The sequence below is a fragment of the Equus asinus genome, chromosome X, assembly GCF_041296235.1.
Source record: "Equus asinus isolate D_3611 breed Donkey chromosome X, EquAss-T2T_v2, whole genome shotgun sequence".
Taxonomy (NCBI): Eukaryota; Metazoa; Chordata; class Mammalia; order Perissodactyla; family Equidae; genus Equus; species Equus asinus.
This window is the reverse complement of record NC_091820.1, coordinates 97,893,636-97,908,829: the sequence shown is the minus strand read 5'-3', so window position 1 is coordinate 97,908,829 and position 15,194 is coordinate 97,893,636. Positions and strand designations below refer to the sequence as shown.

General features: G+C 38.7%; 1 long non-coding RNA gene across 1 annotated transcript in view; it reads left to right on the top strand.

Annotated features, from left to right (window-relative positions):
• The window catches only part of LOC139042664 (uncharacterized), a 56,361-nt gene that overhangs the window by 21,961 nt on the left and 19,206 nt on the right, over positions 1–15,194 (top strand). The gene's annotated exons all lie outside the window — the stretch shown is intronic.

Below are 15,194 nucleotides of genomic sequence, written 5' to 3'. Positions count from 1 at the left end.
CTTTCTCTCCCTTTCTCCCACCTTTCCTTTCTCCCTCCCTCCCTCCCTCCCTCTCTCTCTCTCTTCCTCCCCCACTGGCTAGAATGTAAGCTCCAGGACAGAAAGCAGGTCTTGTCTGTCTCTCTCATTTCAATACCCCCAGAGAGTAGCCACTCAAAAAATATTTGTTTAATAAGTGAGTGAGACACCTGAAAGACAGGGATCTTCAGCCAGGTCTTAAAGGACATGGCCGTGGATCCGAAGGGGAACCAGCTTTCCAGGTAAGGAGACTAGAGTAGAAGGATCAATCACCTGAGTTTTCCTGGGGCCAGAGGCAAGCAGCCAGCTCATAACCCTGGGGCCCAGTTAGGCAGCTATGAATGCAGTCATTGGAGGAATGGGAAAGTCTGGAGGGAACAGGAAAGAGCAGGTAGGATGCAAAGCCACAGATGCTGGGATGAGGATGTACATGATCCACAAATCAGTGAGAAAAAAATCGTTTGGTTACTTAGTAGGGAGTAATGATGCAAAAGGTGTTTAACAGAGAAAACTAGAGCAAAATCCAGTCATGTTCCATAAGTGCAATTCGTCCTCAATTAAACCTTGTTGGAGAACACAATGTAAAGCAGAAAAATGCCTTACTCCTCTCATGCTTCTCCTTTCCTTTCTGTAACACAGGAACTTAAGGAACGTCATCAACAATAATAATACAATGACGATTCTATTGTCAGACCCGTAGCAACCTTATGCAGTAAGTACCATTATGAGCCCCACTTTAGAGATCAAGAAATAGAAGTTTGGAGAGGAGATTACATAATAAGCCCAAATTCAAACCCAGATCTGGTCCAGAGTTCTGTTAAGCACCATCTAGAAGATGGAGGTTTCAAAGATAAAAATCCTATTTGTAAATTTATTGGGAAAAGATACCATCTTGAAAGAGGCATAATAATGTTGGAATAGGAGCTTTCTGAGCACCAAAGCCTGAAATGAAAATGTTGTATTCGTACTCTGCTCTGACAGGAGGCGATCTAAATGTATTATGATGTACTACGTACCTGTGTACCCTAAATGTATTATGAGGTACATCATAAATGTGTTAGGGTGTAGTGTTAAGAGCAAGGGCTTTAAGACTAGGGAAACCTGAATCTTAATCACAACTCAACACTTCCTTTGTGTGAGCCCCTCGGAGCCTCAGCTGCCTCATCTGTAAAATGGGGATGATACTAGTCCTGAGGTCTTCAAGATGTAGTGAAGATTAAGTAAGCTAACACAGGTAACCTGCCACTGGAGAGGACAGAAGCACCAGCTTTAGAATCAGATGAATCTGCGTCCAAACCTAGCCCAACAATCTAGTAGCTGTGTGACCTTGGGCAAGATACTTTACCTTTCTGTGTACTGGTTTGCATATGTGTAAAATGGGAAAGATAATATTTACAACTCCTTCTTCCAACAAATATGTATTGAGCACCTGTGGTACCAGGCACTCCACTCAGTTTGGGGATAAAAAGATGAATAATCTTTACCGTTAAGGGATTTACAATTTTGTTGTAGGAGACAACAAACACATAAGAATAATATATTATTACAAGTGTTATGATACAGTAAGGGCCCAAAGAAAGGAGTCTACAGTTCTATGTGGAGGAGTTAGAAAAGGCCTTCTAGAGGAGGTGAGGAAGTTGTGGAGAGCAAAACTGGATATATTCTAGAGTGTGAAACGAACAGTGAGTGAACGTTGGTTAGAAATGGAAAATGATGTATAGAGATTTAATTTTTTACTGTAAGGTATAACATAAATAAAAGTGCACAGGAAGTAAATGTAAAGCTCAATGTATTGTCACAAAGTCACTACAAATGTCTAACCACCACCCAGGTCAAGAAATAACACCTCACCAGCACCCAGATGCTCCCCCATGCCCTCTCCCTATTACTACTTCTTTCTTCTCTCCAAGGGCCACCATCACACTCACTTTTAACAGCAGAAATTAGTTTTGACTTTCTGAGCTTCATATAAATGGAACCATACAATAGGTGCTCTTTTTACGTCTGGATTCTTGTGTCCCGTATTGTAACTGTGAGATTCATCCATGTAGTTATGTGCATACTACATGGTACAGTATGCTATTGTCTGAAGATAGCACATTTTTTATTTTTCCATTCTGCTGTTAATGGAGATTTAGACTCCTTTCAATTGGGGATATTGCAAATAATGTGGCTCTGAATATTCTTGGTGCACATTTCCATGTGTCTCTGTTGGGTATATACCTAAGGGTAAAGTTGCTGTGTCGCAGGGTAGTATATGTTCAACCTTAGTAGGTAACAACAAGCACTTTTCTAAAGTGGTTGTACCAAAATACACTTTCCCAAGCAGTGCTTGGGAGTCCCTATTGTTCCACATCCTTCTCCAACACTTGGTATTGTCAGTCTTTTTAACTTTAGTTATTTGGAGGAGTATGTAGTGGTATGCCATTGTTTTAATTTGCATTTTCCTAACTACAAATGAGGTTGAGCACCTTTTCATATGCTTATTGGCAATTTGGACATCTTTTGTGAAGCACCTGTTCAAGTCTCTTGACCAATTTCTGGTCTTTTTCCTAAATTCTCAATCTTGCCTTGTATCGCCTTTAACATATTAAGAATAGTTATTTTAAAGTCCATATCTGATAGCTCCATTATATAAAGTATAAGAGTTTGGGGCAGAGTTGTGAGGCCTTCCTCTCCTTGGTGAGCCCTGGACTAGAGCTTTTGTACCCCCTTGCCCCTTGAAGCTATCAAAGCACTGCTTGGCTTCTCAGTCATTCGGCAGTATCTTCTGGAATAAACAGGGGCCTTATAGGAAAAGTTGCCCCAAATGCCAGACTCACCTCTCTGAGTTTCTGCCTTTTCTTGGTCCTCTGGATCTTGGCCTCCAAAATTCTTCATTTCTTTGAAGCAATGTATCTGTGTGTGTGTATCCACACACATACAATTTTCATAGTTTCCCTCCATGAAAGAGTTGTCCACATTCCTAGTCCACTGTTACCAGAGTGGAAATCCTGCTTGAAACATTTTTTTAAAAACGTTACCTCATGTAATCCTCACAATAATCCAAATGATTTTCTCAGCATCACACAGCTAAAATGTGGGAAAGACAGCAGTGGTAGCCCAGTCTCTCTGATTCAAAAGGATAAATAATAAAACAAAGGGCAGTGTAGCAGTCTGCATGGTACGTGATTAGAGCTGGCTAATTAGTCTTGTTAGTTTCATCTTGTCTCTAACTTTTAATGCTAATTCAAGTATTACAGGAAAAGAAAAAATCTCTTTAAGTGAATTATATATTTGAGAAAAAAATACATCAAGATAAGGATGGCTAATATATATACATCTCAGAAAAAATAAGTTGAGGTAACTGGCTTCTACCCAGTGAAGAATGTGCTTGTCCCCGCTTTCCGTCCTCATTACCATTGCCTTAGTTGAGACTCTAATCATCTCTCATCTGGATTTCTCCCTGTAAGTTCTACTGCAGAAGAAGATAAGGAGGATCAGTCTTCCTAAAGTGCTAACAGGGTCACCACCCTGCTTTAAAACCTTCAAACAGGCTCTAGTATTTCCCTTGACTCCACATTCCTCTCCAACTACTCCTTCAATTCTCTGCTCCCTTTCACAGTAAAGTGCCTCAAAACAGTTGTCCCTTCACCGGCTATTTTCATTTCCTTACCTCCCATTCTCTCTTATACCCATTTCATTCCAGCTTCTGCTCCAGAACATTAAAACAGAAAAAAAAAACCTGCTTATTTTTTAGGTCACCAATGATCTCCATATTACCAATTGCAATGGACCATTTTCCTACCTCATCTTAGTCTCAGCAGCACTCTACATGGTTGTCCACTGCCTGTTTCTAGAAACACTAGACTAGACTCCTCTTCTGACTTCTCTTCCTCTCCCCAACGTCTTAATGTTGGTGTCTCAAGTGTTGGTCATAAGAAACGCCTATCTATATTTTCTCCCTGTATGATTCCATCTCGTCCTAGCTTGAAATACTACCTATATGCTATCTCCCAAATTTACATCATCAGCCAGACTGTTTCTGAACTTTAGCCTCATTTACCTAACATTTGATTTGATGTTTCCACTTGGATACCTCAAATTCAACATGTCAAAAACAAAACTTTGACTCTTACATTACTCCATCTCTTTCCTTGTTTTCCTCATCTGAGAAATGTCATCTTTCCCTTTCTACCACTATCATCCTAGTCCAAACTACCATCATGTCTTGCCTAGATTATACCAGTTGCTTCCTGACAGGTATTCCTGCCTTTATCTTTGCTTTCCTATAATACAGTCTCCATAGCGCAGCCAGAATAAACCTTTAAAAGCCTAAATCAGAACATAGAACTGCCCTTCTTAAATCCCTCGGTCTATACACCCAAAGCGCTTTCATGTAGTATGAGGAATAAAAGTGTAAGACAGTGCTAGCATCATAAGTACTTGTACATCTGTCTCACTCTTCCTAAAAGATGGTTAACTTATTTAATTTCGTAGACTCCATAGTGCCTTGTATATTATTAAATATATACTAAGTCAGGAGTCTGCAAGCTTCTTTTGTAAAGGGCGAGTTTTAAGGCTTTGCAGGCGATATGGTCTCTATCACAACTACTTATCTCTGCCATTGTAGCGTGAAGGCAGCCATGGACAAGAAATAAATGAAAGGATGTGGCTATGTTCCTATTAAACTTTATTTATGAAAACAGGTAGCAGGCTGCATTTGGCCCATGGGCTGTAGTTTGCTGAGCCCTGTACTGTGTCCTGAGTCTCATCTGGACAACATCAAAGAAAAATGGATACTGTGGTAGACATGCAGGTGCACCACTCAGATCTCCCTTCAAGAATCCGCCTCAAGGGGTGCAATTATCTGACAGCTTCTGGCTGCAGGCTCCTTTAGGACCTGCTGTTTTTGAGCTGAGGCCATGTGCTTCCTAGGCAGCCCTCAGCCTATGACTGAGTATGATGGTGGTAGAAAGCCTCACCATTTCTTTTGCAGCACAGGACAATCTTTGCACATGAGCAATCTTTGCAGACCTCATTCAGCTGGTCAAGACTTTCAGCGCTACCCTGCAATCTGAGGCTCTTCCTCCCCAGTCCTCCTTCCTTCCCTCTCTGCTTTCACACGTGTCAGACTTGTATGACAGTCTAAAGACAAGTAATGTGATGGCAGCTTGGACCTCAGTGGTAGCAATGATGGTGGTAAGAAGTGGTCAGATTCTGAGCAAATTTTGTAGGTAGAGCCAACAGGGTTTGCTGATAGACTGGGTGTAGGTTGTGAGCTAAATGAAGGAGTCAGGGATGATGTCCAAGATGATTCTATCTAGTGTATCTTTGTTTTCTAGTTCATTCATTTCTGCTCTTTTTATTATTACTTGCCTTCTCTTCTCTTTAGTTTTATTCTTTTGTTCTGTCTCTGAATTCTTGTACACTTAATAAATTAATTTTTAAGCCTTTCTTCTTTTTCAATGTAAGTATTTAAGGCTATAAATTTCCCACGAGTAATATTTAGGTGCACACCATGAGTTTTGATGCATAATGTTTCCATTGTCATTCAATTTGTTAGTATTTTTTCATTTTAGTATTTCTTCATTGACTCATGAGTTGCTTAGAAGTGCATTTTCAAACTGCCAAAGATACAGGTTTTTCTAATTATCATTTTTTATTGATTTCTAATTTATCTGCAGTGTGGTCAGAGAAAGTGGTCTGAAGATATTTTTAAAAAATTGTTCAGACAACTTTTTTTTTTAAGATTTTATTTTTTTCCTTTTTCTCCCCAAAGCCCCCCGATACATAGTTGTATATTCTTCGTTGTGGGTCCTTCTAGTTGTGGCATGTGGGACGCTGCCTCAGCATGGTCTGACGAGCAGTGCCATGTCCGCGCCCAGGATTCGAACCAACGAAACACTGGGCCGCCTGCAGCAGAGTGCACGAACTTAACCACTCGGCCACGGGGCCAACCCCCTCAGACAACTTTTATAACCCGATATGTGCTCAAATTTCATCAAAATGTTATGTTGGTTTGCTGAGAGTTCTGTAATTATTGGGCTTAGTGTTCTGTATATTCCATTAGGTTAAGCTTGGTAATTGTGTTGTTCAAATCAATATCCTTATTGAATTTTTATCTGCCTGACCTAAGAAATACAGGGAAAAATATTTTTTAAACTCCCACTATGATGTGGATTTGTCAATTTCTCCTTGTAGTTCTGTAAATTTTGCCTTATATATTTTGAAGCTATCTTGTTATGCATATTCAAGTTTAGAATTGCTATATTATTATGGTGACTTGAAACTTTTATCATTACATAGTGACAACCCTCTTTATTTGTAGTAATGATATTTGCCCTCAGGTCTATTTTGTTTAATATTAATACAACTATACCACCTTTCTTTTGATTAGTGTTTGCCTGATACATCCCTCCCCATTGTTTGATCTTCAACTTTTATGGGTCCTCATGTCATAGACCTGTCTCATGTTTGTGAGATTCATCCATATTGTTGGGTGTAGTTATAGATCATTCATGATCAGGATTGCATAATATTTCATTGGGCGAATATACTCTGATTTATTTATCCATTCACCTGTTGGTCATTTGGGTATTTTCCAGTTTGGGGATATTATAGTGTTGCTATAAATATTCCAGTACGTCTTTTTGGCAAACATAAACTTTTCTATAGGGTATATTTCTAAGAGTGGAATTGCCGAAGATTAAGGTATGCATATATTCAGCTGCAGTAGATACTGCCAAACAGTTTTGCAAAGTTCTGGTCCCTCCACCTCCTCACCCACACTTGAATATACGCTATTTTTAATCTATTTGTTTTTGCTATTTTTTAACCCCATAAAGTAGGTATTGTTATTATTTTATACTGTTAATATTTTAGATTTCCTCATGTTTTCCTTTTGAAGCCTCAGCACTCCTTTTTTTTCCACTTTTATTTATTCAGTATAATTGACACACAGTGAAATGCACAGATCTTAAGTGTAATCGTCCTTCCTTCTCGAATATCAGACTTCTATCTGGGATTATTTTCCTGAAGCACATCTTTAGAAATTTGTTTCGTGAGAGTCTGTTGGTGGTAATCTCTGCTTTTGATTATAAAAATTCCTTTATATTGCCCTCATACTTTTAAACTTTTAATTATTAAAAAACCAAACATATTTAAAAATCAAGGTAAGAATATAATTAGCTCCCACATACCTACTACCAAGCTTCAACAATTATCCAATCATGCCAACCTTCTTTCATCTTTACCTCACATACTTTACCCCCACCTGGATTATTTTGAAGGAAATTCTAGACATCGTATGCTTTCATCTGTAAATATGTCAATATATATCTCTAAAATATAAATTCTTTAAAAAGTAAAGATAACAACAGTACCATTATCACCAGGAGAAATGATAATTCTTTAATATTTAAGATCATTGAATATCGTCAGTGTTCACAGTTTCCCTGATTGCTTTTTTTAAAACAATTTGATTGGTTCAGGACTCTAATAAGTCTACACATTGGAATTAGTTCATATGTTTCTCATGTCTCTTTTAATTGATAGGATCCCCCCTCCATCTTCTTGTTTTCCTCGAAATTTTTTGTTCAGGAAATAGCATTGTTTGTTTTGTTGGGTTTCCCAGAGCATGGATTTTGCAAATTGTATGTATCCCTTTGGTTTCATTTGAGTTCATTTGAACTCAAACCAACTAGCTACATACAATCCTGAACCAAAGAACACATAAAAACCAGGTCATCAAAATTTACACTTTATTTCTTCTACAGACACATAAACAAGGATGGCATCATCTCCATCCAATGTGAAGTGCTAGGTAATCAGGCACTCTCCGTGTTTACTTACTATTCCTTTATGTGTTTTATATGTATACCAAATAGTGACTTAAAACAACTAACAGAATTTAAATGAGGGGCCAGCCCCATGGCTGAGTGGTTAAGTTCACACACTCTGCTTCAGCGGCCTAGGGTTCGCTGGTTCGGATCCTGGGCACAGACCTACGCACTGCTCAATCAAGCCATGCTGTGGAGGCATCCCACATAGAAGAACTAGAATGACCTAGAACTAGGATATACATCTATGTACTGGGGCTTTGGGGAGCAAAAAAAAGAGAGGAAGATTGGTAAGAGATGTTAGCTTAGGGCCAATCTTCCTCAAAAAGAAAAAGGAATTTAAACAAAAAGATCAGATATCAGATAGAACTGGTAGACAATTTAATTTTAAAAGTGAGGATAACATCAAATACTTTAAGAAATGTAGGTGTTAACATGGGAAGGGTAGATGGAGAATTTGATATTTTTAACTGAAAAAATATTTCTTTCAAAAATTAAGGAAAAGTTTGGCGTCAAACTCTTTTGCTACAAATGATGGTGTTTTAAGTTATATAATAAAGTATTTACTCAATCTGAATTCTTTGTGGAGGTTTTTAAGTGGTCATACTCGCAGTGGAAATAAATCTTTTAAATAATTGTCTTATTTAGATAGACTCAGCGCACTGATGACAAGCCAATTTTCTGAATGTACACGAGATAAATGGAATTAATACCACTAAGCAAACATGACATTTTTGTTGTACCGCAATCATAGATGAGTCACTAAGTAAAATGATTAATCACAAATCAATGTTAACTAGGCTCAAAAAGCAACTATTCTTCCCTTGCAAGGCAATTAGAAGCTCTAAGTTTATAAGCGAATGAGTTTATTCTAGCTATAAGCACACAAGCATCAGAGTATTCAGGAAATTAGTGTGCAATTAACCTAAAATGAGGACCACCTTATCATATATTTTGGCATATTTTTATCATATAGGGTATTGTACAAATATATAAAATGAAATCAAACTGGAGATAAATTTTGGATAATGTAATACTAAGAGAACTAGTCTAGGATTTTAATACGTGTCACTACGATACTGAAGAATCATAAATATCTTCATTTCATCAGCCTATAAATGGCTTTGCTTCATTTTGCAATGATTAGAACTTATAAATTTAAAAAGTAGCATTATCATGATTTGTCATTTTGAAATGAACAGGAATTTACAAAGAAACAAACAGTATTCGTACTCTCAATAAATACTCTCTTAAAACAGGAGAAAATGAAGAATGATGGTGCTTGGATTTTTAAAATAACTATTTGAATTGAAATCTCCATTAATCTCAGATTAACAAAGCTATTATTAATATTAAATTAGCAAAGTTCTTTGCGCATGTGCAAGGAAGCATAGGGATACAAAAACGAAAATGAGGACTGGTGGGGATGACAAATAAATCTCCCTAATTGTAAAGCAGAATGGCATGCAAACCAAGTAAAGGTACAATAAACATTTCAGTAGTGCCTAGAAAAAGTAATACACCTTAACTGAGAGGAATTAGGGTTGCCTTAAAATGCACTGGAACTAGGATTTGGGAAGTGCTTAAATGCCCATGCTAGTCCATAATGAAGTTTTCACTGGTCTGTAACAAAATGACAATGTGGAAAATTTTATAAAGCTTATCTAGATTCTTTCCTATTTTCTCGGCATTAAAAATAGCTTTCCTGTAATGAAATGCATCATGGTTTCTTCTTTTGTGAAATTCTCAAAACCAATGCAAAAGAATGTAAGCTGTGTGAGGGCAGACTGTGCTTGCTGATTTACCACTTGTCCCCTAGTGCTTAACACAGTGCCAAGCATATATTAGGCATCTGGCAAGTATTGCTAAATGAATGAATGAGGAAGCAACATCTGAGTTTTCCTTTGCAGGATGAGAAGGATGCAACAAAAGTTATTTCATTGTATATTTAATAAATAATGTATTAGCTATCTATTGTTGTATAACAAATTAACCCAAAATTTAGCAGCTTAAAACAACACACATTTATGATCTCAGCTACTGTGGGTCAGGAATCTGGACGTGACTTGGATGGGTGCTTGAGCTCAGGATCTCTCACAAGGCTGCAGTCATCTCAAGGCTCCACTGAGAAGGATCCACTTCCTAGCTCACTCACAATTGTTGGCAGGATTCGCTTCCTCATGGGCTGTTATACTAAGGCCTCAGTCCCTCGGTTCCTTGCTGTGTGGACCTCTCCACAGAGAATATCACAGCATGGCAGCTTGCTTCATCAGAGTGAGCAACTTTGAGGACAAGAGAGGGTACAAGCAGGACAGAAGTCACAGTCTTCTATAACCTAATCACAGAAGTGACATCCCATCATTTTGGTGTATTCTGTCAGAAGCAAGTCACTAGGTCCAGCCCACACCCAAGGGAAGGGGATTACACAAAGGAGTGAATGCCGGCAAGCCTCAGGGGCCACATCAGAAGGTGAATACTACAAATGTCGAGTAGCCTCATTGGTTCGCGTGCAGGGTAAATGAAGAAATGTGTGGAAGATGAAGATGAAAGCAGACCAGGGTCAGGCAGACCGTGGAGGCTCTTGAAATGTCTGAAGTTGTCTGGTCTTTGTTCTGACGCTCGCTACTCAAAATGTAGTTCATGGATCAGCAGCATTCATATCATCTTGTTACTTGCTAGGAATACAGAATCTCGGGCTCCTCCCCAGACCTACTGAATCAAAATCTGCATTTTAACAAGATCCTATGTACATTAAAGTTTTAAAACTGCTGCTCTGGTTGTTGAGAAGGAGAAAACAGTTTTGGTGAAAAGATTGTACGTGAAAGGAAAACGAGGAATGAATCAAGACGACTAAATCTTTTGAGGAGGCAAGACAGGATTTGGTTTGATCATGGCATTAGGAGAAGATTTACAGAATATGCTTCACCCTCAATATCAGTGGTCCCGCTTATTCTGCGTTAGAATCACCTGTCAAGCTTTTAAAGAGGTGCCCAGCTCCTAGGAGATATGCTGATTCTAGGCCTGGAGCATTGTGTAGTGCCAGAAAATAAAGTGCTCAAAATACAAAAGGATAAGGATAGGTCAAGGGGACACTGGGCCAACCTTTAAGAGTGCCCCATGTCCAAAGCTGGAAAAATTTGAGCAACCAAATAACATAGTATTGAGTTATAACCTAAAGTATAACATAAATATCCATAAATCCTTACTGATATAAATAACTGAATAAATAAATGGAGAAGAGCCAAATCTTCCAGAGAGAATTCCCAATAATATATGTAGATACTTCACTCTCCAGGAGGCGGAACCTATTTCCCCTCTCCCGCCTTGAGTGTGGGCTGGACTGAGTGACTTGCTTCCAAAGAACAGAGTACGGAAAGGGAAAAATAGTAGCTTTGCAATGAAGAGCCTGGCAAACACTAGCCAGGTGATCGAGGTTAGCATGACCAGTGTTAAGTCATGTTGATAGTACGTACTCTTCAGGATGATGTGATGAGAACGGCAACCCACCTTTGTGGTAATCCTCCCCAAATCTCAAAACCCCAATCTAATCATGAGAAAAACATCAAACCCAAATTGAGGATTACATTGCACAAAATACCTTACCAATTCTCCTCATAGTTGTCAAGCTCATAGAAAACAAGGAAAGATTGAGAAACTGCCACAGACCGGAGGCAGCTAAGGAGACAATGATTAAATGCAATGAGAGGGGCCGGCCTGGTGGCGCAGCAGTTAAGTTCACACGTTCCGCTTCGGCAGCCCAGGGTTCACCGGTTCGGATCCCGGGTGCGAACATGGCACCGCTTGGCAAGAGCCATGCTGTGGTAGGCATCCCACGTATAAAGTAGAGAAAGATGGGCGTGGATGTTAGCTCAGGGCCACTCTCCCTCAGCAAAAAGAGGAGGATTGGCAGTAGTTAGCTCAGGGCTAATCTTCCTCAAAAAAAAAAAAAATGCAATGAGAGATCCTGGATTGGACTCTGGAATAAAAAAAGGACATTAGTGGAAAAACTAGTGAGATCTGAATAAAGAATAAAGCAATAAATAAATCTGAATGCGTAGTTCAGTTAATAGTAATGTACCAATATTAATTTCTTAGTTTCAACAAATGTACCACGGTTATGTAAGATGTTAACATTAGGGGAGGGGTAACAGGTATACAGGAACCCTCTGTGGCAACTTTACAACTTTTCTGTAAACCTAAAATTATTCCAAAATAAGATGTTTATTACAAAACACTAGATGCCCAGGCCTCACTCTGAGATTCTGATTTAATTTGTTCGGGGGAATGAGGCGGCGGTGGGGGTTAGGCACCATTATTCTCCAAAGGTTCCCCAGAGGATTCTGACGTTCAGCCAGAGTAGACAATCATTACTCTATACTAGTTGTTCTCAAACTTGAGTGTGCATCACAATCCTCTGGGGGGACTGTTTAAACAGACTGCTGGGCCTCACCCCCCAAGTTTCTGATTCAGAAGGTCTGGCACAGGGCCTGAGAATTTGCACCTCTTACGAGTTCTCAGGTGATGCTGATTTTGCTAGTGCGGGGTGCACACTTTAACCACTGCTCTATCCCAAAATCTTAAGGTGGTTTCTCCCAAACCACTGTGAAAAGTAGTGGCATGATAGAAAGCAGTGTGACACAGTGGAAAGAGCGCCAGTCTCAAAACACCTGGATTCTAGTCCTTAATTTGCCATCATTCAGCTATAGGACCTGGAAGAAGCATTTCACCTGCCTTGGCTTCAAGCTTCTCAACTGTAAAATAGACTGGTTTAAGGACCATTAAATCAAAAAGTCAAGCCTCTTTCAAGTTTTCAGATTACCGTCTAGTTCTGTTATGTCAGATGTGACAAATGATTCCATGAAATCAAACCCAGTATTTCTAAAACATCAGTGGAAAATTTTTCTCTAGAATATGTTATGATTATGAAGTAATGAATACTTGAATCAATAAGCCAGAGCTAATACATTCAAATTAAGAATATCCCCATTCCATGTTATCACCATAACCTAGTCCAATGAGGCTGTCACTGCCCAAAATATTTCTGGAACAGTTTTCTTTAATATACATCAAAGCCAGTTTTTAGGCCACAAGAAAACCAGTCGTATTACTTTTAAAATCACATCTCCTTGACCAAATGTAGCAATTTCTAGTTTGCTCACCCACATTAACCACCAGAAAGCCTCTAAATGATCCTTGGTTATTTCCAAAAACCAAAATTGCCTTGAAAGGACAGTCTTACCCATTAGGGGGAAGAAAACTCATTTGAGAACTTGATAAAAGACATGGAGCCCTCTCCAGAAAAATACATCAGCATGCCAAAAAATTTTGCCAACGATTTTAATCCCTAGGCTCCAATGTAGAAATCCCTGATCTCAGGAGATAAGACTCACCACTACCAAGAACACCCAAATATTCAGAAAAGACTGAGAAGGAATCATTTGGAAGCAAGTACTCTGAAGGAAACAAATGCAGAATAGGAAAAGCAGCTGACTTGGGGTGTGAATAGGCACCTCAAGATTTGGATTCGGATTTGGCTATGTCACTAACCAGCTTTGGGCAAAGAAGTCACTTTGCTCTTACTGTACATTTCCTCATTTCCAAAATGGAGGCAAGGAGAAAAAGGGATTGAGCTATATCAGTGGTTCTCCGTGTGTGCAGTGGACCAGCAACATCAGCATCCCCTGGGAACTCATTAAAATGCACATTCTCAGGCCCAACCCTAGACCTAGTGAATCCGAAACTCTGGGAGCAGGGCCTGGCCATCTGTGTTCTAACAAGCCCTCCAGGGGATTCTGACGCACACTCAAGTTTGAGAACCACCAAGCTAAATGAATGATCTCCAAAGTCCCTTTAAGCTGTTAAATTCTACGATTTATTTGGAAAGTATAAACTTCCTAAGTTAAAATACAAAACCAAAACCAATAGTCTCAATCACATCCGTTAAAAAAGATTTCTTAAAATTAACTCTAAGGGATAAATGAGTAAGACTCTCTTAATTTTTCCTTGTCTCCCACAGTCCCTTTGCAAAACTCTCCCTAAATACTAGGTATTAAAATTCTTACCTTGTGGGCCACTTTTGGCTAAAAAAATATTTCTTGGACCCAGAGGTAGGTGAGACAGAAAATACCTGGTTCAACTCAGCTTGAATAGTTATTTCCCTCCCTCATGCCTGCTACCCAAATTATCCCGTGGCTTTATTAACAAAGTAGTAAGGAAAACAACCGGTATTATTTTGCTAAAAGCAATAGATATCTCACTTTCAGTGAAAATGTGCTCAAGACACACCATCAGGACTTATCAAGCAATAATAATTATTCCACCTTAGTGCCAACAAAATGCAGAATGATTTTGAAATCAATGAGACTAATGGTTATGGTTTCGATTTCAAGCAAGTAAACCAGATATTTGATATTAAGGAATTATTTTTATTTATAAAGATATGATTATCATAGTAAAGTATAAAATAGGACTGTCTTTATCTTTTAAAAATCTCATACTGGAATGTTTAAAAATGAACTCTGTCACCTGGAGTTAGCTTTAGTATCACTGGGTTTGAGGTAAGGTGAGTGGGTGGGGGGAATGAAAGAAACAAGACTGGCCATGACAGAAGAGTTGAAATAGATATGGGTATGTGGGGATTCCTCTTACTGTCCTTCTTGACAATTTTTCTAAGACAAATCTGAAAATATATAAATTCAGTTATCTGCTGTTTTTAAGAGAAATGAAAAACATATAATGGGATCCTGGCGACCAAATGAATAAATTGGAATGTTAAAAATGTTATTTAACTATTGCAAAGAGAAAAAACACTGTTCCTCAATCTAGTATCTATGAACCTATTACTAAGGAACATGGATAAAGCAATATAAACAGGTCACTCACCATCAGATGCAAAGTGATAGCGAGAGGGTGGAGGACTGTCAAGACCCAAGTAACAGTGACTCCATTAAGGCTTTTGCATCGCAAGAACAAACATTCTGAGGGATGATTCTGAAACGCACACTTCTACGTAGTTGTAAGCACAGTTTTAAAAAATGAAGTCTTTAAAAACTTATGTCCCAGCACTGTCACTTAAGATTGTTTTTGCATCAGAGAAGGATGAACTTAGAGAAAGCTGCATGGTAGCTCTCTTCGCAACATAAAAACTGAGAAACTGGCACCAAATTTCCACATTATTCAAACATTAAATCTTATTCATAGTCAAATGAATAGTCAATATTTGAGAAATTTCTCCATTAAACCAAGTTCCCAACTTGGGTAGTGGCTTTAATGAAGTAGAAAATGAAGTCCAGCTTGCTCTCCCTCACATGCGAATCACCTCCAATGTTCACTGTGGTCAGCAGTTTGAAGTCACTG